At 45.3% G+C, this 22,433-nt stretch overlaps 3 non-coding genes across 3 annotated transcripts; 1 reads left to right on the top strand and 2 right to left on the bottom strand.

Moving 5' to 3' along the window:
* The first annotated feature begins 14,044 nt into the window (after window positions 1-14,044).
* Window positions 14,045-14,116, top strand: TRNAM-CAU (transfer RNA methionine (anticodon CAU)). The gene has a single exon. It is a non-coding gene; the product is annotated as a tRNA-Met (tRNA).
* Window positions 14,117-16,414: 2,298 nt separating this feature from the next.
* On the bottom strand, window positions 16,415-16,486 carry TRNAQ-CUG (transfer RNA glutamine (anticodon CUG)). The gene has a single exon. It is a non-coding gene; the product is annotated as a tRNA-Gln (tRNA).
* A 5,386-nt stretch (window positions 16,487-21,872) lies between these two features.
* Window positions 21,873-21,944, bottom strand: TRNAQ-UUG (transfer RNA glutamine (anticodon UUG)). Its single transcript has one exon. It is a non-coding gene; the product is annotated as a tRNA-Gln (tRNA).
* Between the last annotated feature and the right edge of the window lie 489 nt (window positions 21,945-22,433).

The raw sequence follows: 22,433 nt of genomic DNA on the forward strand, positions 1-22,433 counted from the left end.
CCAGTGCATGGTTGTGTATACTAGTTGTAAGTCCCTCTAGTTCTTCTATGTGAGCCACTGCCACAGCATGGCAACTGACAGATGAGCGGTGTGATTCTGTGGCTGGAAAGTGAATTTGGGCAGCCTAAGCAGTGAGAGCACTGAACTTTAACCACAAGGCCATCAAGGCTGGCTCCCTTTTTTTTTTTAAATAGAATTAATTTTTTAGGTTAATAGCAAAATTGAGTAGAAAGCACAGAGAATTCCTGTATACCCCCTACCCCTACACATGCATAGCTCCTTTCAAAAATGCTCAAGTCCTAAGTCAAACACAAATGCCTTTAAGAATCTGCCCCTATTCCATGCTTTCTTTCACTACTTATCAATTTCCCTTCTTAGCTGAATTTACATGTTTACCGTCTCCAACCACATGCCCTCCATGCCATCTACAGCCCACTCCAATGTGGCGTTAGCCTACATCACTACCAATGACCTTGTTGTACATTCCAATTGACAGTCTTTGGTCTTAATATTACTTGCCCTCTCGATATTTAAACTTCTTAACACTCTTCCCATGTCATCAGTAACACCACACTCTTCCTCCTTTCTTTCTTACCCTTTCTTATAAGTTCCCTTCTGTGAGGCCATCTCCAAGCCATTCTTCAAAGCTTAGTCTTTGGCCCTTTTTCTCTCTCCATCTCATATATAATACCTTGATATAATCCTTTCTTGGCCCTTCAAGAAAACTTATTGGTTCTCCCCTCACATGTGCAGTCCAGAACTTACCTACTGAGCATCGCTGCTTGAGTAACCATGTATCTTACACTCAGCATATTTGAAACTGAGTACTTAACATCTCTCCGTCACTAAGGAGGGTGAAAAAGATCTTGCATTCTCTTTTGCTTTTTATTGTTCCATTTATATATTGCTGCAAAACAAATCACCCCATTACATAGTAGCTTAAAATGAAACACCATTCATCTTGCTCTCAAATCTGCAATTTGGTCAGGGTCGGCTTGTCTTTTTTTAAAGTGGTGTCAACTGGAGAGGCTCAGTTGGAGGATCCACTTTTAAGAAGTCTCACTTCCATGGTTGGCAAATTGGTGCTGGCTTTTTGCTGGGAGCTCAGTCAGTGCCATGTGCTGGGGCTCTGGTTCTTTTCAATGAAGGCAGGTGACCTGACAGTACACAACCCAGGCTGCTGGGCTGGTGCTTATTAGGAGTCTTTCACCATGAAGGAACAGTAGGGAGTGTGCAGATCCTTCAGAGCTACATGTTGATTCTTGGAGAGCATCCCTGGTTCTTAGGCTGTGAGAATTTTCAGCTGCATGATTAGGGAAGCGCCAGCCACAGGGTAATAGGGGCTGGGATCCAACAGCAGCGTGAAGCAGCAGAAACTGGGCTCCAGCACTGTTCTGCCAGCTCAGCATTCCTGAGGAGGGGAACCCCAGATCCTCCCTGGTGTGAACAAGGACTAGAGAATTTGAAGCTTACAAGTTAGGGTAGACAGATGACCTGAATTGCTGCTCAGGCACTCTGCATTAAGAGCTAGCTATACGCAGTTTCCAAGGAGCTGTGCAGGAGGCCAGCCCACAGGGAACCTCTCATGGAGAAATTCACCCATATTCCCAGCATTTCAACAACCATTCCAAAGCCTAAAATAAAACCTAAATCATGGGTTTGGAGGGGAGGTGCTCTCCCACTAAGTGGCTTTAGTTTTCAAATGCCATCAACATCACTTCATAAAAAAATGAAAGTTTTAATCCCAAACAATTTGGAAGTATCCATTGGAGAATAAAGAACAACTCATTATTAAAGGACAAAATTCAACCGAGTAAATTTTACAGATCTTATTGGCTTTATTCAGCAGTTCATGAATTGGGCAGCATCCAACCTAGCAGACAGGAGCTCCAAAGAGCTGTACAAGGCAAGAGATTTTTATAGACTGAAGTGAGCAGGAACAAGGGAAGTTATACTGGCATTTGCTGATTGGTTAAAGCAGGGTTACCTTCAAGACGTCTTGGAGCCAGGTCATGGAACTTCTGCTGAACCGGTAAGCCCTGATTGGTTGGCCTAGGGCTTCCTTTTCTGGGAGAGCTGAGCATAGAAACTTAGTTAGGCTTTGATTTGCTGAAGTGGGGCTTATCATAAGTGACTCCATGTTGGGCCCAATCTGGTTATTTTAAGGTCATTTTAAGAAAAGTCCCTGTGGTATAATGAGAAATATACTTGCTCTTTGTTCCTGGTGCCTGGCACAGAGTTCCTAAAACTCTTGGAAGTTCCTGAGTAATACGAGTGTCTTTTGTTATAAGGAGCCCTTTTTGAGCATGCCTGAGTTTCTACTAATGAGGTCACTTAGGGTGGGACCCCTAGATAGCCTTAAAATGGGGCTGTTTACCAGAAATATCAAATGATTAGAGGGTTGGAACTTTTAGCCTCACTCATGGGCTTCTGGGAAGGTTGGGGGGTGAAGAGGGGGGGAGTGCCAGTAGATTAAGCTCCATAAAACTTCCCAAAATGAGATTGATGAGCTTCCACCTTGGTGAACACCTGAAGGTGCTGGGAGGGTGGCACATTCTGAGAGGGCGTGGAAGCTCCACATTCTTTCTCCCATACATCTCTTCCATGTGGCTGTTCCTGAGTTTTATCCTTTTATAATAAATTGGTAAACATATAAGTAAACGTTTCCATGAGTTCCTGAGCTGTTGTAGCAAGTGATTGAATTCGAGGAAGGGGAATCCCAATATATAGCCAGTCAGTTGGAAGTACAGGTGATAACCTGGACTTGCGATTGACTTCTGAAATGGGGACATTCTTGTGGGGCTGAGCCTATGGGATCAGATGCTGTTTCCAGGTAGATAGTTGTCTACCTGGAAGTGAGTAAAATTTATAAGGACACCCAGTTGATGTCTGATGAGAACTGGAGAATTGGTTGGTGTGGGATAAAACCCCACACATCTGCTATTGAAAGTCTTGAGAGTAGAGGAGAAAAACAGAGTTTTCCCTTAGGTCTCTTACCATTTCCCTGATTTTCTTCCTGGAGCTGCTGGCAATGAAAACCGGTGTTTCAGAACCAGTGAGTTAATTAGTATAATAGAAGTGCCATTTTTAAAAGTTTAACACAAAAGTGGGAGTTAAACCTGGATTCAAGAACTGCCTCACTATTTCCTGACTGAGGGATTTGGACAATCAGTCCTCTTCCCCACAACACGACTTGGTGTCTTTAGTCTAAGATTAGAGTCTAGGTTTGCCTACATGAATTTCAACGTTATTTATGAATGAGAAGAAAACTGAGCACACACTTGCAAGGCTGTGTGCAGAGGTTGTAATCTTCGATAAGTTACTTTCAACCAAAGTGGCTGTTTTTGCGAGACGCTGTGAAGGACAGCAGCCCTTTTCTGGCTGTACAGAGGAGAAATGGATTATGCTTATGGCCTCAGGGATGAGGCCTTGGAAAAGGCCTCTCTCCAGAAGTTCTCGCCCATGGGCGCTCGTGTCTTACATAGCACTTTCCTCACCTGATTTTCCAGAAGGATTGAGAAGAAAGAAGCCCCAGCTGAGGGACACTGAGAGGATCACGCCAGTTCCAACAGCACAGTGTATTGGCAGTTCAGCAGCATGAGCGCCCTGCATGAATCTTCTCTGATGCATACACAGGAAGGAAGGGGATGGAATTACACTGGTCTAGCCATTTCACGCCTAAAAAGTAAACGAGGGGTGTGGAGGAGAATAGCGGTCCCCCAAAGATGTCCACATCCTAACCCTTAGAACCTGGGAATGTGTTACCTCATATGGTAAAAGAGACTTTACAGATGTGATTAAGATAAGGATGGTGAGATTGGGAGATTATCCTGGACTATCCAGGTAAACCCAGTGTAATCACAAGAGTCCTTATAAAAGGGGAGCAGGAATATCAGTCAAGAGTAGGAGATGTGAGGGTGGAAGCAAGAGGTTGGGGTGATGCCAGGAAGGGGTCACCAACTAAGGAATACAGGTGGCCTCTAGAAGCTGAAAAAGATAAAGAAACAGATTCCCTTGTTTGCTCCTCCTCCAGTGTAAATGCTGAATCACAGTGCCAATATGCCTGGAAGGAGCACAGGACACAGACCAGCCAAAGAGGGATAACGTGTCCTGGAGGACGTGTTTGCCTGCCAGTTCACACAATGAGACGGCTGACAGGACTAATATTCCATCTGTAAACAGGCACATGGCAACCCTGGAAAAGACTGACAGAGCTAGTAGGGACTGGGGTTGTCACTTGGGAATAGGACCACTGCTACCCTACTTGTGACTTTATGCAGATTAAAAAACTTTGCCCCCTCTGGGAGGGCAAATTAGAAAATTCACCTTTTCTGGGCAAATTCAGCTCTGCCCCAGGGCACACGGCTTCAGGAGCAGAGGACATTCTGTCCTTCCGCCCTTGCTTGGCCCCTTGCCCACCATCTCTGTGTAGTGCATGAACTGCACAGCCATACTTGGAGCACTGCCTGGATCTTTCTCTCAAGAGGAAGATTTGGGGTCCGAAGTCTGGAGAGACCCAGGCAAGCTTCCTCATCTCTGATATCTAGTAATACCTAGTGCTGTACATTTTTTGTTTGACCCTCTAGATCCCCCCTCAACCTTCCTCCACTTTTCTGTGTCCTGGGAGATTATTTTTATAGACTATATTAATTGAACTTCCTTGTACACTGGTTTTTGGTTAGATTCAGCCAACAAGAAGTACCAAATGAGGATTGGAGGGTGGGAGAAGTGAGATGCCAGAATATCAATTCTCCTAATTTCTTCCTTTTTAGGCCCCCGGTTGGCAATGGATATACTGCTTTATAGAAGGCCATAGTTTGTCTCCGACAGGTCTCACCAGGTTTTGGTACCTTCTCTCTCTCTTGTCCCTTCTAGCCTAAGAATGCAAGTAGCTTCTCACCATTGTTGGTCTTAGAGTTACATCGTCACCCCATGTCTTTTAATTCTGCTCCTACGTTTTATGCAGTTCGATAGTCCTTTCATGTAAGCCTTCGGTCACTCTATTTGATTCTGTCATCTTTATTCTTAGAAACTACCTCACAGCATTGTGGGGTAGATAATATTTCAAAGTACATGTTGAGCTGTTGAGGTACTGTGATATAATAAGAAATATGTATTTGATCTTTTTCCTGGTTCCTGGCAAAGAGCTTCTAAAACCCTTAGAATTTCCTGAGTGATAAGGTTGAGAGAAGGGTCTCCTGTTATTTATTATAAGCCTCTTTCGACCATACCTGAGTTTATGCTAATCAGGTGACTCTTGCTAAGCCCCTAGATTGCTTCAGGACAAGAGCTGGTTCCCAGAGGAACCAACCACATGATTAGAGAGTTGTAACTTTCAGTTCCGGCCCCTCAACCTCTGGAGAGGTGGGGGGCGAGAGGGGCTGGAGGTTGAGTTCAGTGAGCAACCACCATGATTTAATGTATCACACCTGTGTAAGGAAGCCTCCATAAAGACCCCTAAATGATGGGGTTTGGAGAGCTTCTGGGTTGGTGAATGAACCCATGTGCGGGGAGGTGGCACAGCCCAACTCCACAGGGACAGAAGCTCTGGTGTTGGGGACCCTTTTGGACCTTGCACTGAGTACTTCTTCATCTGGCTGTTCATTTGTATCCTTTAAAATAAACCGGTAATAATAAATAAAGTGCTTTCCTGAGTTTTTCTAGGGACCCAGGCAAATTTTCTGTGAGCCATTCTAGCAAATTATCAAACCTCAAGAGGAGATCGTAGGAACCCTAGATTTGTGGCCAGTTGATCAGAAGTACGGCAGACCTGTGACTTGCAATTGGTGCCTGAAGTGAGGGCAGTCCTGAGGGACTGAGCCCTTAACCTGGGAGGTCTGCACTAATTCTAGGTAGTGTCAGAACGGAATTGAATTGTAGGATGCCAGTTGGTGTCTGGAGAGTTGGAGAATTGGTTGGTGTGAGGAAAAAGCCCACGCATTTGTTATCAGAAGTATTAATACTTTGAAACATTTCAGAGAGCTGTTGAAAAAGGATGGTGACTATTGCGACGCGAGTAGGAAAGGAGTTGTAGAGAGATGAAGTGTCAGGCAGTGATCCCGTGGCAGAGCCTGGGCTCAGAGCTAGCATCCCTAATCCTGCGTGGTGGAGTCCCTTCCCGGAGGCTTCCTGGTGGAGGAGGCCAGGTGACAAGACAGGAGCAGGAATCTGGGAGGCGCACTAAGGGAGTCTCCCTTCACCCTGCACATCAGCGCACTTGATGTCTGTTTACTCCTGGAGCCCTGTGGGTTCATTTGCAAGCCCAGGTAGCAGGACTGAGAGAGACCGTACAGCAATGGGGACCCTTCAGCCTTCACAGTGGGCAGTGTTCATCGGAGAGATAGTGAGCGGGACTTTTCTAGTTGTTCTTGATTAGAGACTGTGGTGTTTATTGAAAAACAAGATTTATTCAATACTCCGTATTCTTAAAAACGCTGCCCCAAATGAGGCCATCTGCCTTCCTCAAGGCTTACTAAAGGTGGTAGGACTATTCTGAAGACCAGCCACCATCTCCATCCGTCTTCCCTGTCTCCACAGGAAGACCAGGGAGGAAGAGCAGAGCGAGAGGTCAGTGCCACCCGCCTCCTTGTAGGGAGTGTGGTTTGCAGGTGAGGGGTTACTTACAGGTTCACCCCATACAGAAGGTGTCTGGGCCAGTCTTTGTTATAAGCAGCAACCACAATAGAGACAGGCCTCAGGCAGCAGCCAGTTAAGTGAGGAGACAAAAGTCTCTTTCCCTTTTATGCTCTGCAAACAATAGAGAAGCTGGGCCTTGAAGAAGTGGGGAGGGGGTGTCTCAGCCTCACCCGACCCTGCACCCTCCTCCTCTCTCAGCAGGCAGTTTGCCCCCTCCTCTGCCTCTCCTGCATCTCCTTTACTTGCCTCTCCATCCCCCCTCAGGCGCGAACTGTGGGGAGACTGTGAAATTAAGAAATCTGGTTTCAGATGGAAATTTTTAATAACCAAATGTGTCCTCCATCACGGAATTTGCTCACATGACAGGAAAGAGAGATTTAACAAGACACATCCTAATGCAGTGGTTGGAGAAAAATAAGTCATTTCTTGCTGAAATGTCATGGAGTTGAGACTCCATGGCTGTGTGGATCATTTTGAATGTTTGCTAGGACAGAACCCTGGCTTCTGGACACTCAGTGGGCACTTGATGAAGAGTGACAGATGCCATGAGAACAAGAACGTACTGAGGTACACACTGTCTCTGGGAGAAGAGGGACCTCGGCTTATGGACAAAGAGATGGAGTCCACGCTTTATTCCGGCTGCATCAGACTAGGGGTCCTGGCAGTGCAGCAGGAGCAGAATCCGGGTGTTCTCTATTCCTACCCTGAGGAAATGCTTCTTTGATAGCCTCATCGCCTTTGGCAGTTTTCCCAGGAGGACAAAGTTTATTAATTCGGCAGCTCACTCTCCTATGACGAAAACATAAAAACAAGGCCTAAGACTCAGGAAGCAAGAAGCACAGTAAGATTGTAGTCATTTTTCAGGACCCGGTGTGAATGCCTTCACCCCTGGAAAGCCTTCTCTGATCCTTCCATTTGGCAGGGTTGCTTCCCATGCAGAGTTCTCCGTGGGTCTCCCTAGAGACTCAGGCTGATATTGGTGTTTGTGTCTCTTTCATGGGTGAAGGCTCCTTGAGGACAGACCCGTGTTTCGTCTTTAATGCTGCACCTCTTACTCTACTGCCTAGTAGAGATCCCGGCATATTGTCGGGGACCATAAAGAATTGGGGGTTACAGCCGTAAGACAGGGAACCTCCTACCCCAAGTGAAGGGACTGAAGGTCCCTTGAATCCTCAGATTCATGACTGTTCACAGTCTCTGGAATTTAGCACAAGATCTTTTTATAAGATCAATTATCAGCCAATGAACACATCAGCAGCAGAATAGTACTTGTGACTCTTTCTGTTGCAGAGAATAACTTTTTCTCTTTTTCTTTGTGAGGAAGATTGGCCCTTAACTAACATCTGTGCCCATCTTCCTCTATTTTATATGTGGGATGCCTGCCACAGCAAGGCTTGATAAGCGGTGCATAGGTCCTTGCCTGGGATCCAGGCCGGTGAACCCCAGACCACCATAAGGGAGAGCGTGAACTTAACCACTAGGCCACTAGGTCGCCTCCATATTTTTCTTATTCTTAGTTCATCTAATAGATAACAGTTTCTTCAAAATAATAATGACAACATTATATTCAGTGATGTTAGCTTATGGATAAGTGAAATGAATGAAAGCAAGGTGATAAGGAATGGGAAGGAGCAATTGGGAATACTCTGTTATAAGGCATTCGCACTACTCATGAAGAAGTATAGTGTTATTTGAAAGTGGACTTGGATTAGGTGTAAATCTTGTAGATACTGCAAACTCAGACAACCACTAAAAAACGCCAAAAAAAAGTATAATTGATAAGCTAGGAGAGGAGAGAAAATGAGATCTTATTCAGTGCTCAGTTAAAGCCAGAGAATGTAGAAAGAGAGTGGAAGACACAAAGAAGGAGAAGAGCAACGAATAGAAAACAACACAAATACGGTAAATATCAATCCAACTATATTATAGTCACCTTAAACCCCACTGGCCTAAATACATCAATTAAAAGCCAGAGATTGTCAGTGGATAAAAAATAGGACTCAACTATATGTTGTCTACAAGAAACTGACTTTAGATATAAAGACTCAGATTAAAAGTATAAGTATGAAGAAAGATAGACCATGCTAACACCACTCAAAAGAAAACTGGAGTAACTATATTAAACTGTATATTAACTGGAGTAACTATGTTAAACTATATTAATGTCAGACAGCGTAGACTGCAGAGCAAGGAAAATTATTGGGAATATTGAGGGGCATTACCTAATGATAAAGGAATCAATTCTCCAAGAAGAGACGATAATCCTTAATACGTATGCATCTGCTACAGGCTGAATTGTGTCCCGCATCAAATTTATATGTTGAAGTCCTAACTCCCAATGCATCAGAGTGTGACTGTTTTTGAAGACGGAGTCTTTGTAGAGGCGATTAAGTTAAAGTGAGATCATTAGGGTGGGCCCTAATTCAGCATGACTGGTGTCCTTATAAGAAGAGGAAATTGGGACACAAATGCAGAGGAAAGACTGCGTGAAGACACAGAGAGAAGATGGCCGTCTACAAGCCGTCGGAGAGAGGCCTGGAACACATCCTTCTCTCACAGCAGTAGATTTACGGTATCAGAAAAATGTTGGCAAAAATTAATAATTGTTGTTTCTAGGACTTCAAATAAAATTTCATAGAAATACAAAACTCTATATTATTGCCAGTGTATATAATTTCTATCCTCAGTCATACAACAGATCTTTTACAAGGAAATCAGGAAATATTTACATCCTCATCTGTGAATTTATGTGAAATAAGCAACTGGAACTGAGCCCAGTGTTCTGATTTAAAGGGGCTTTTCAGACATCAATATTTACACTGTATCTTAATTTATTCCAGAGGATTTTTACCCTCCAGGGCAATTAACTATATTAATATTCTTTTTTTTTTTAAGGAGGATTAGCCCTGAGCTAACTACTGCCAATCCTCCTCTTTTTGCTGAGGAAGACTGGCCCTGAGCTAACAGCCATGCCCATCTTCCCCCACTTTATATGTGGGACGCCTACCACAGCATGGCTTTTGCCAAGCGGTGCCAGGTCCGCACCTGGAAGCCGAACCCGTGAATCCCGGGCCGCCGAGAAGCGGAACGTGCAAACTTCACCGCTGCGCCACCAGGCCGACCCGGCCCCTATATTAATATTCTTAAAGGATAAGAGTTCCTTTTTCAGTTTTCACATTTTTACTGGAGGCCACAGAGGAAGGGGCCTCCTCCTGTCAGTGGAGGTGCTGACAGTTTCTTCGGCGACTCCAAGCTTGGGCCCTGGGGTCCTGGGGTTGGCTGGGCATGTTGTGCATGTCCCCATCAGTTCAGAGAGGCATTGAGTGTGGCCTGGTGGATCATGATGGCGTAGTTGATGCAGGGGCTGAGTGGGGCCAGAATTATAGCAAGTCCTCCCAATGGCGAAGTCCCCCCACAACTTGCACTGGCTTCTTGGCCCAGGTATTCTTTTTTTTTTTTGAGGAAGATTGGCCCTGAGCTAACATCTATGCCCATCATTTTCTATTTTATGCTGTATGCCTGCCACAGCATGGCTTGACAAGCCATGCATGTGTCCGCCCCTGGAATGTGAACCAGCAAACCCGGGCCGCCAAAGTAGGATGCGCAAACTTAACTCTGCCACTGGGCCAGCCCCACCAGGCGTTAGTGAAGGAGGCAGCAAGCCTCCAGGCCATCATGGTCTCAGCAGTGGCAAAAGGTGTTTTCTTTTGAAAAGTTTGAAAAAGGTGAACCTTACAAGAGGAAGTGACAAAGAGGAACCTAAGGCCGGCCTGGCAGGTGTGTCCACCTAAGGGTAAGATATGAGAAAGAGTAAAACCGGAAGTTGTACATCTAGAAACTGATATTTTTAAGAGACCATGTGAACACTACCGACCTCACTCCTAAGGCAGCGTGGCCACTCTGCATAAACATTGCAGGGAGTCTTAAGGTTTGACTGACAAACTCATACACACAATAGACATCTGTGTAGTCTGCTGGGGCTGCCGTAACAGAGTACCACAGGCTGGGTGGCTTCAGCAACAGAAATTTATTGTCTCACAGTCTGAAGGCTGGAAGTTGAAGATCAAAGTGTCCCAGGTTTGATTTCTCCGGAGGTGGCAGACAGCTGCCTTCTCCCTGTACCCTCCTGGGGCCTTTTCTCTGTGGGTACACATCTCCGGTGTCTCTCCCTCTTCTTATAAGGACACTAGTCGTATTAGATTAGGGCCCCAGTCTTATGACTTCATTTAACCTTACTTGCCTCCTTAAAGGCCCTGTCTCTAAGTAAAGTCACATTGGGTGTTAAGCCTTCAGCATATGATTTTGGAGGCACCATTCAGTCCATAACATGCCCCATCCCTAAATTTTCTTAGCCTAAACCATAGATGTGACAGGCAACACAACATGTCAGGTCTTCTGGCTGTGATGCAGCGTCTGGCTACTTAATGTGATGAAAACTTAATTGGGCCTCGCTGCACCTGTTCACACCTGGCGGCTCAGATCCCATCCCACGTTGTGACGAGTGTGAATCGCCGGTGGAGCGTTTTCACTCAGCCTCTCTCCTGAGGTTTCCAGTCCCTGGTGCAGACAGGAAACGGTCCCTACCGACCTCATCCTGGCCTCTCGCCTCGTGGAAAATTGGCTGAGGGGACGAGGATCTCACTCGCAACGTGTAGAAAAGCGGCGACGAAGGGCTTAGTGAGGACAGCCTTTCAAAGCCGCGTTTCTAAAGTCTTTTCAGGAAACTGGAACCGGCTGCGCGGGGGGCCGCCGGGGTTGCTTCTTCCCCGCGGTCTCCAGCAGGCGGCGCGTCCCAGGGACTCCGTGTCAACTCGGAAAGGCCGGTGTCCCTGGAACACAGACGCCTCACGAGCCCCGAAAACGCAATCAGGTGCCAGAGCTGCTCGCCTGCGTTTGTCCGGCCGAATCTACCCGCTCGGAGGAGAGCTCTGCCCACCGCTCCGGCGCTGAGGCCATCGCCCAAGCTCTCTGCGAAATTTTCTTGGGAAAACTGACACTGAGCCCCCAGTGAAGCAGCAAAGACTGCTTTACAGAATTTTATAACTTGCCAGTCCCCCTATGAACGCGGGGAAAGGGACGCGAGAGGTAGTGGCCGAGAAACGTCGGTAGGTACATTTGGGGGTTCTCCCTGGGTATCGTTCCTGACGATGGGATCGGAAACGGGGGGCCCTGTTTCAGTTCTGGATTTGGAAGACTGCTGATTCCCTCTACCCCTTCCTCTCTAAACCTCCACATCAGGATCCGCTCATCTCTTTCCCACTCTCTTTATGGGAACAGTCGCATAGTACAAGAATACTTTCCCAGCCTCGTGGTTCTATCACACTTATTTCCGTTTCTGGTAAGTCTAGCTTCTCCTGACATAATTTCTGTAAAATCCCCTAAAATTGTTCCTTTACCTTTTAGGAATGCCTTTACCTTTACCTTTCTTCCGGAGTGCCAGATCCTTTACCTTTTAGGAATAAGATAGCATCCTGATAAATATCGTGGACATGAAGTAGCGCATGCAGGTGAAGGATCTCAGATGTGTGCCCCAGTCTCCTCATGTGTAAAACAGATGACGTTTAACTGCAAGGTGAGCAGTAACTGAGGGAAGCACTGCTTGTCACATGGCAAGCTCTCAATCTCCTCCTTCCACTGTCTCACTGGTTTTCCAGTGACCAGAGGCCCAGGTGCTATAGCCTTAAATACCTTGAAAGGGAAAGCCTTGGTGGAGGGGAGGACGCGTGAGGAATTCTGGCTTTGGGGTATAAAATTGTTTCTCCATCGAGATTCTTGTTCAGGCACATGACGGGCAGCCTTCTGAGGCTCTGGAGGCTTCATAGTGGCAGAGTGAGAGGTCCAGTGAAAACTCAGGCTCCAGGCAACAGGAGCTGGGGTATTAAAAGAAGGTGATAAATCTCATCCTTACGGGGTAAGTGACAGTTCCCAGGACTCCAAATCTAGTGGCCCCAGGTCAAGTCCTTCTGGGAACTGAATCTGATTTGCTCAGAATCTAACTTGTCCACACGAATCATTCCCACCAGTTTTCTCACACTTCTGTTCTGAAACATCTTCCTAACCCCAATATATCTGCCCCAGTGTCTCGACCTGTTTCTTGCGGAAGGAAGAGAGAAAACTCAAATGGAATTGCTGGAGAGTGAAGCATGGCAGAATATGCCACTCCAAAATATTCCACTTTGGCCTAAGGATTATTTTGAGCTGAGGGCAACTGAGAAGCAGCAGATCTAAGAAAAGCTCTCTGCCCTCCCTGTATTTGCCTAAAAGCAGGACATAAATTTACGAAGTTGTCTGTCCTCCCCTTTCTACTAGGAAAGACAAAGATTAACCTCTGGAGACAACTTTAGACCCTTATCAATGGAGAAGGCAGTGACTTAAATCTGTGTACAAACCTTACCCTTGTTTACCGTGCTTTTCCTGGTCACCTCTCCATAACTGGCCTCCTCTATAAGTTTCTTTCCTTTGTCTTTAGCTGAAGATGATATTTAAGCCTTAGTTCTAAGCCACCACTATGAGTTCCTCCTTTTTCCCTGGGTATCTCCCATGTATACATGAGGTATACATGTTAATCAGTTTCTGTTTGTTTTTCTTTTGCTGATCTTTTGTTACAGAGTTCCCAGCCAAGAACTTCGAAGGGTAGAGGGAAAATTATTTTTCCTTCTCTAGAAGAATAATGGTCACCTAGGACTGGAAAAACAATTCTTTAATGAAGACAGAGAAACCCCCGAAAAGACAGAAGGAAGTTGGTGAAAAGAACAAGAGGAAAGCTGAGGAAGGGACTTGGCCAATAAAGCACAGGATAAAAGTGTGTCAGAGGTCTCTATCCAGGCCATCGGTCTGAGAGAGCAGACATTCCCTGAGGGTGGGAGAGAGCTCTCTGCAGACATGACCTAAAGGGATCAGAAGCCCCTTTTCATGAATCCAAGGGCAGAGGCCTGCATGGGTAGACCAGGTGCCCAGGAGGCTGCAAATGTCAATACAGGGAAATGCTGCTTCTAGTTTCCTCATAGAAATTTTCTTGACCGGGAAACAGAGTATGCTGGCTAATATACTTCCTCCCTAAGGACAGTAAGTATGACTCCATGCCTTCCTTGGTTATTCCTGAGGAAGGACTTCTGAGGGCTTTGCTTGACATACTTCAAAGTTCCTCCTCTGAGCTCAGAGCAGCATCTAAAGAAAAGATGTCACAGCTGGATACATCTTTTGCAGATTGGGGAAGCGCGCCTCCCTCGGAAATGACTGCTAGGGTCATCTAATTCTTGAAGGAAGCGATCTTAGAAAGGCCAAGAAAGGAAAGGGGAAAAATGGAGGAAGTGCAGGACAAACAGATAAGGAAATGAAAAATGTTTATTTTGGCAAAGTGGCTTATCTTTTACGTGATAAAGAAGAAGAGTAGGACAGCCAAGCCAAGAGCAGAGTGGCGCAGCGGAAGCGTGCTGGGCCCATAACCCAGAGGTCGATGGATCGAAACCATCCTCTGCTAAATATTTTCAAGTAAGTAGGTTCCAGAGTCTCAGGGAGAAGACAGCCTCTGAGGAAACTGATTTCATAAAATTCACCTCTGACGCTGTACCTATTTCCTAGGAATGTGTTTGGTATTTTCCTTCTTTCGCTCCCACGTGACTGGGTAATTTCCTTCTCACTCATTTCAAAACAGAGACAAATCTTACCACCATAGTAGAGGAAGAGGAGGTGACAAATTCCATGCTGCAAAAAATTAATGTTCTATCTTCCACTGGATAGAATACGCACTAAGGTAGAATATGATTTTATATTTTTCTTGCACATTTTCTTATAGTCAAAGGAAGAACATTGTTACTTATTTTTGCCTGAGAACATTGGTTACTGTAAACCTACGTTGCCTTTTTACTTGGGGGGAATCCTGCTTTTTCACTCTTTTGTTCATTCCTGTGCGTGATTTATTACATTCATTTCTAACCAGAGCTCCAAAGGACTGGAATCCAACCCCTGGGGTTTCTCTACCCCAGGCAACTGCTTCATATGTATGCTCATCAGCAGCCCAATTTGTTCTCAATTCTTTACCAGAAGCTGGAAATTACAAAATGAAACATTATTTGAATCTCCAACCTCCCCAACTTTATTGTCTTATTCCCCTGTCCCTGAAAATGTCAAATACCAGGGAAAGAATGCTCTAGGGGAAGTAAAATGTATGAAAAGAAAATCAAATCAGAAGATCTTAGCACTGTCGCAAGTCTACGTAGAAGGAAATAGGTAAACTGAGAAAATGGATACAAAGATACATGGAACTTAACATATGACGAAGTTAATATTTCAATTTAGTAGGCAAAGGTAGTTTCAAAAATAAATAGTCATGGTACAACTAACTTTGCCTATGGAAGAAAACAAAGATGGACATTTACTTCTCAACCATGTAAAAATCAAGTTCCAGAGAGATTAGTGATTTCAATACAAAACATAAAATTATAAAACATGTTGCAATTAATAAGAGAACTCAGAAAAAAAATTTAATTGGAAACGCTTGCGTAAGAAATATTTGAGCAACAAAGGCTTAATAAAAGTGTGCTTCAATGAAAGCCTAAGCCTAATTTAACATTCGCCTAAGTTAACAAATGTTAAACTTATTGTCGTGATCATTTTGCAATATATATAAATATCAATCATTATGTTGTACATCTGAAACTAATGCAATATGGCAATTATACCTTAATACAAAAATAACTTAAAAAAAAGGCTGTTAAATACCAAAAACCTACAAATTCCAGAAAAGTGACATAATATTTTACTAATTAACTATCTGACATGTCTCTATAATATTCTTTTCCTGGGTCATTTTGGCTGTGTAGTCTTTGATCACCTCTCCATATGACAAAATTTTGTCATATTTTCTATACAGAGATTGGTAAAATAATTCAATCTTTCCTCTAGCAGGGTTGGTTGAAATCTATTTTCCATAAACAGTTGCTTAGAAAAGCATCTCTCTGGTTTCTAAGTCACTGTTAGTAAAGTCATGCACATTTTTAAGATTGTTGTCCTGAATTTGGAAAGTCCTCTGTTCCTGTTCTTTTTGTTTATGAACTGCTGCGGGCCCCTCGCTTTCGTAGCACTGTTTCAGACTCGCCTGCAGTCTCAGGAGTTCTGATAAACGTTGTTGCATGTGATTCTCATCGATGCAGGAAAGAAAAAAATAAAAGATACCAGTATGTTATAATTGTCTATGCTGCATTTTCAAGTGCATTCCTGATGGGAAAGAACTTGTATTTTGACTAGCCTTCTTTGAGAACTGAATCTTCCACTTACTAATGATTGGAAGAATATTCCACAGACTGTCTTCTGTCTTCAAACATTTCAAACCTTGTTTCTCCTCCACTCTCCTCATACTTCCAGTGCCAGATGCCACAGAAGATGTCCATGTCATGAAATGACCTCTGTCCCCTGCATCTTCCTGTCACGACTCCCAGTGAGTTGGCACAACGGGCAGTAGGAGTATTCCTAGCAATAGCCTAACTACATGGAAAAGACCACAGCATCCATAAATACATGCCACTAAACCCAAACTAGATGTGTGTGTCTCCAGCTCAACTTCCCCCCAATGCCCGTGGGCACACACAATACCACTGGCAAATGGGGAAGAAAGACGGAGTGGGATTCATGATTGTAGTTAAAATATCTCTTGCACATTTTATTTGAAAATTGTTTTTCTAGGAGCCAGAATAAGAAAGATTTGGTAGAAATGGCAAAATGACCAGTAGTTTACAGAAAGGAGAGACGGAAATAGAACAGAACTAAAGAGGTCAGTTTCAGGTCCCACCGAGATTTGAACTCGGATCGCTGGATTCAGAGTCCAGAGTGCTGACCATTACACCATGGGGCCTGCTGACTGCCAGTGTTTCATAAATTCTTTGATGATATAGTTCTTCCTGCGTCCCCTGATCTGGTTGTCTAAAATGTATAAGCACATTCTGCTTTTCCTCCTCTGGGGTTAAGTCATGGACGCTTACCTGTCACATGCCTGCACCCAAACATCCTTTACCTAGAGTCTTAAAGTGAAATCTTGACTTTCAAACGTCAGGAATCCTCCCCTCCACCCCTGCATCTCCTCCCGAGTGGTTCCGGAACTTGCGCCCCGCGGCCTCCATTCCTTTCCACACTGGAAAACAAATGAGATCGTTAAACAGGATTGAGCCCTTACCGAGGGCTAGGTTTTGTGACAAGTGTTTTGTACTGTTACCTCACCTCAGGCTCACAATCTGCCTGTGAGACGGGGACCATGATCACTATTTCACAGGTGAGGAACGTGAGGCAGACCTGAGATCTTTCACTACTTTATGAGAGCCTATGGCTTTCACGGAAAATCGTCTTCAGTTAGGTGGTGTATGTTGCTTTTGCGAATGCGTTATGGAAAGATTTTACCAAACTCACGGGGGAGACATTGGTGTTTAGGGAAAACTGAAAGAAAAGTATTTGGACGCCGAGGCTGGAGGAGGACCTTGCAGCCCTGGGAGCGCAGCTCGGAGCGGGGGCCGGTGAAGCGAGGGGGTGGGGGAAGGCAAGGCCCCTCGGGGGTTTTCTCAGGTCAGAGCACAGCCCTCCCGTCCTCCTGCTCCCCTTTCACCAGGGGAAAATACGCGCTGGGAGACTTCCAAATGGACACAAAGAACCTTCCCCATCCCCACCTGCCATATCGGTTTCCCGCACACACATGCAGGCCTACTCTTTATGAAAACCCACGACACAAGTCAGTTTCTGTGATGGATCTTGGTGAATGTTCTGAATGTTCTGAGTCGCGTCCTAACGCGGTATCTTTATAAACTCCCCTGCTGGCGTTTGGCTGGCTCGAAGCGCAAAGATACTCAGCAGCATAAATTTAGGAGTGAGTGCTTCGGTAACTGCCTTAATGGTATAGGGGAACCCATTTTTCTCCAAGTAGTGTACCGCGATTCAATGCCTGCCAGATGAAAGCCGGCCTAGTGGAAATTGAATTTCGAGGCTTGCGGATTGGGGCTGCCTCCCAGGACTTCAGATTTTAAGCGAAGCGGCACTGAAGGCGGTTTAGAGGACGGCGAGCCCTCTTGTGGACACAGACGGTAAAGCGCAACCCCCCCCCCCCCCCCCGCCCCCCGCCAAAACACCCCAAATACACAACAAAATCCCCCACAACTCTGTAACTCTCCCTGTAAATACCAGACTTCCTGCAGGATTCCCTTGCAACGAGATTTTTGCAAGATGGCTCTTATTGGACAAAGTCTTTAAATTAGTTCTGAAGCAGAGCAGAGTATGTCACCCCACAGTGTGCCACTCTGGCATATTGGTTATTTTGAATTAAAGTTACTTCAGAATCAGCAGGTCCAAGAAGGACGCTTTGACTCTCTTTTGTCCTCCTGAAAGCACGAAATAACTCTCCCATATGAAAGATACCCTCCCTGTACCAGGAGTAGAGAGATATCCTTATCACCAGACAGGAATTTGGACCCAGAATGCTGTATAAATGAATATTGTTACTTCTTCACTAATTTACTACCCCAAGTCCAAATTTCTTTGTCAATTCTTCACAAATTTATTGTTTCCTTATCTAAAATGTATAAAAGCTGCCTGCTTTGGTTACTTGGTTGAGTCTCATATTTTTATGAGCTCCTATATGTACGAAATTAAATTTGTTTTTCTCCTATTAATCTATCTTATGTCAACTTAATTATTAGACTAGCCAAAGAACCTAGAAGGGAAAAAGGGAAAAAGTTTCCTCCCCTTCAGTTCTTCTCTGGAAACCTGGGTTGAGAGTTTTTCTCAAGCCTAGAACAGACTGAGGATGGGCAAGGACCGTTTGTTGCTTGTGCAGAGGAGATGGGAAATCCTCAGAAGAGAGGATAAAATTCTCCAGGGGAGATACCAAACTGTCAAAGCCTGGTGGAAACAAGGAACAGATCCTCACAAAGGAGATGATTTTAAATCTTCTTGGGGAAAGCCTGTAGATTTCCAGTCCCTCGACATAACCAGCCAGGGATGAACACACTAGTTCAATCACATTTTCCAATGCCAAAGGGAAAAATAGTTCCCATGGCCTTGACCCTGAGGCCTTCTGATAGGTTAACAAATGTGCGCCATGTGCAGGAAGTGCCTGTGACTTGAGCAGTAGCAGCTGGGTCCGGCAGAGACAACACATCTGCGTTTCTCCCGGACCACATCCTCCAGCCCTGCCAGCATCCCACCCTTAGGCGAACAGTGATGAGAGCCACATGCAGTAGGGGATGAATAAGTGCAGAGTTCAGAGGCTAATGTCTCCTTCCTGCACCCTCAGAAAGGAAACAGGAGCACCTTCCGCCTAAATCTTTGCTTTCTGTGCAGCAGTCAAAAATCTTCAATTTAATCACAAACGTGCAGTTAGTGCTTTCCAGAGGCTAGGCCCATGGCAGGCGCTGGGCTCCCTACTGCCAACAGGTAACAAAACTAGGCAGGTGCTGACTTCAGGACAAGAATGTAGTGAAAGGAGACTTTCTTCCCTAAGGCGAATTTTCATTCAAAACATTCAAAAAGCAGTGGTCCAATCTCCTATCACCCCCCCGCCCCCCGCCCATACCATTAGCTACTGAACGAGGTCATTGAGACAGACTCATGGCTGACATTCACCTCCAGGGGGACTTCTGCTCAGTCTTGGACAAATACTTAGTCTCAGAGTGGGCATAGATTTGGGATTATTGAAGGAAAAGGAGTGAGAAGAAATCTGGGAAGAAACGGAGCAGGATGGTTTGGAACCAAACGTGGACATGAGCTATCCCGGGTTCTGGGGTGATCAGACCAGATTAGATGAAAGTTTATGCACTCCACAAGTAGTTTTGAACTCCTAACAGGAGCCAGGGACTGTGGGACTGAGAGCTGAAAGGTGATCAAGGCCACAGTACTGGTCTCTCCACTAGGAGAACTTGCTGTTTAGAACAGGAGAGAGGGTGATACTGAACCTCTTAATCTCAAATTTGTGTGCCCAATGCACAGCAAGCCAAACAGTGAGACATCAGTGCTTGGAGATGGAGACAGATTGATTCAAATTGGCCAAAACGAGTAAGTGGAAGCCTGGGGTTGCTCAAGTCTGCCTCCCAAGAACAGAAGCAGGGGGGTTTATACAGCTAAGGGGTTTGGCAGGAGGAGCTTCAGAGAAACAAAGGGGTCACACCCCATAATCCCCTGGGTCATCTGACTTCTGGGCTTCAACGACTGCCAATGGCTGGTCCTGGGTGATCGCAACCTCTCCGAAGGCATTCTCTTTCTTCTGCAAAACAAGCTCAGAAATCCTCTGAAAAACAAGCTCACAAATCCTTGAGACCCCTGAGTCACCCCTCCAGTTAGACAGGAAAACAACAAATTGGTTTAATATCTATAGTAACCCTCAGGTACCTGGCTTCAAGGGAGTATTAAACAAGCAATTAAAATATGAGGTGGGGGCTGACCCCGTGATCGAGTGGTTAAGTTCGTGTGCTCTGCTGCAGGGGGCCCAGTGTTTCGTTGGTTTGAGTCCTGGGCGCAGACATGGCACTGCTCATCGGGCCACGCTGGGGAGGCTTCCCACATGCCACGGCTAGAAGGACCCACAATGAAGAGTGTACAACTATGTGCTGGGGGGCTTTGGGGAGAAAAAGGAAAATAAAATAAAGTAAAATAAAATCTTTAAAAAAAAATATGAGGTGGAAATGATGTGGGCTCGGTGAGCGGAGGAGTCAAAAGGAAGATTTCTTGGACTCTCAAGGTCTGGCAGTAGTGCTCTTTTATTTAGAGAACAGTGTGGAATAACATGGGGACAGGACCCATGGGCAGTAAGAGCTGCAGGCATGGGGACAGGACTCATGGGCAGTAAGAGCTGCAATGTGTTGAGGGTTAGAGCTAAATTTATAAGGCATAGGTATGTGAGTTATTTCCTTATAAGACAAAGGAAAAATCATGAAAAAATCGTTAAAATGGTATCAGTGCAGGTGGGGTCTGGTTATTGGGTGGTCATATAACTTTAGATAAGAATCAGATCGGACTAAGTCAAGATGTCCTATGCTTCCTCATTAAGAGTTTCTAGAGATAAGGTCATCCCCCCTTCCTCCTGGTGCAGAGAGGGAGACATCCCTGCAGATAGAGACTTCCTTCACAAATCAAATATCTCTCAGCAAAGGGCAAGCAAATTCCACCCTTCAGAGTTTCCTTCCTGTCTGCAGCTTTCAAAAGTAACCAGCCCAAAATAATCCTCATCAGTATGAGAAGGGGATTTTAGGGTGCTGAGAAAACACAGATGGAGCACTTAAGCCCAGATATCCAGATAAACAGAGCCAATGAGAAGGACTGAAACGTGTAAGTTCATATCTGAGGAATGAGTAGAGAGTTAGACCCTGTAACATGAGGGCAGAGAGGGGAAGGCGAAAACATTTTGCAGGTGGAAAATGTGGAGCGGAAAAAAATGGAAGAATAGAAGTACTTTTCCCATGGCTGGCGGCCAGAAGATAGTTTGGGGATGTGTGTGTGGCAGGAATGGTGACAAATGAGGCCGGAGATGTGGGCAGGTTAGGGCAGCAATCATTAAAATGTAGAAAGCTGCTCCCAGCAAGTGGAAAGGACTTGTATTAGAATGCTCCAGGGTGACAGCAAAAGCTGCTCATTCTCGGGTTGCTGAAGAGCAATACAACACAGATCAACTTAACTGAAATGCAGAGAGAGGCATTACTAAAAGCAAGTCTACAAAAGAATCGAAGAAATTTGCAACTATGTGAAATGAGGTGGCTTGAATGTGGTTAAGGTCACGGACTGCATAGCCAGTTGCCCTGCTTGTGTGGGCTTGGACGCCATCCTGGGAGAGCGTTCGACAGAGAGTAAAGCCAGGAGGGAGGGCAAAACCTCTCCAAGTTTATTGCCCTCAAATCAGGTATTTATCACTTCTCAGTTTTAGACTCCTTTTTCCAGTCTTAAAGTAACATGGTTATTCTTTTAAAAACAGGAAGTCCTTTTGCACTCATACGCAAATTCCTTCCTAGGAATCAAGGCAAGGGGAGGCAACGGAGAGACGAGCCGCTCCTCACCCGGATCTCGGCACAGGTCACAGGATCGGCGGCTGCTTCTGGTAGTACTGGTTTCTGCACGTGGCCTTGCTCCAGGAGAAGGGCTCCGACTTCCGAAGACTGACAACGATACTTTCGCTCCTTATGACCGAACTATGGTGGGCTGGATTACAGGGAAAATGCTAGTTTTAAGGGACGAGATCGCATGGAGAAAAATGAAGTGGAAAAAAAGAGGGAAGGTCCCACCGAGATTTGAACTCGGATCGCTGGATTCAAAGTCCAGAGTGCTAACCATTACACCATGGGGCCAACAAGTAGGACAGCGTAACAGGTATCTCTTGTGACAAATATTCATCCCCGAGACATTAGAGCCTAACTTGTAAATAATGGTTTTCCACAAAACTACACTGCCCCCTAGAGGGGCATTTGGAAAATGCGTGAGTGTTTGGTTGTCTCAATGGCTGGAGGCACAACTGGCTTTTACAGGGCGGGACCAGAGATCCTGGAAGTCCTGCAATGTTCAGGACAGTCCTACACAACGAATTATCCTTAGGATGGCACAATTTTTGCTAAACGACCTTGTATACTACATCTGGATTTTCAGGGCCTTTTCTAACAGTGAAATCCCTGCTCCCGCCTTAGTACCCTCTCATTGAATCATCTTCTCATATACTACTGGCAATGCTGTGTAGGACCTTGTTAGGATTTTGACTTTTATTTTGAGATGAGAATTCACAGCGTGAGTTTGGGTGTCCTGAGAGACTCACCTTTGGAATCCTGAGCTATCGTAAGAGAAAT

This window comes from Equus caballus, chromosome 20 (assembly GCF_041296265.1).
Source record: "Equus caballus isolate H_3958 breed thoroughbred chromosome 20, TB-T2T, whole genome shotgun sequence".
In the NCBI taxonomy this organism is placed as follows: Eukaryota; Metazoa; Chordata; class Mammalia; order Perissodactyla; family Equidae; genus Equus; species Equus caballus.